This window comes from Myotis davidii, unplaced genomic scaffold (assembly GCF_000327345.1).
Source record: "Myotis davidii unplaced genomic scaffold, ASM32734v1 scaffold111, whole genome shotgun sequence".
Classification (NCBI taxonomy): Eukaryota; Metazoa; Chordata; class Mammalia; order Chiroptera; family Vespertilionidae; genus Myotis; species Myotis davidii.
The window spans coordinates 3683810-3684157 of NW_006284347.1; positions in this window are offsets into that span (position 1 = coordinate 3683810).

Below are 348 nucleotides of genomic sequence, written 5' to 3' on the forward strand. Positions count from 1 at the left end.
GTCCTGGGCCAGAGGCATCAGGCCTCAGCTGGGGTCAGAGCCGGTGATGGGGGGAGAGGGGGGTCCCCTGCCCAGGCCTGATGCCTGGGCCAGAGGAATCAGGCCTGGGCTGGGGGCAGAACCAGTGAAGGGGGAAATGAGGGTCCCCTGCCCAGGCCTGGCACCTCTGTCAGAAGTGTCAGGCCTGGGCAAGGGGCCGATCCTGCGATTGGAGGGTGATGGGGGTCAACGCTTGAGGGCTCCCAGTATGTGAGAGGGGGCAGGCTGGGCTGAGGGACACTCCCCCCCACCATACCCAGTGCACGAATTTCGTGCACCGGGCCCCTAGTAATAATAATAATAAGCCCC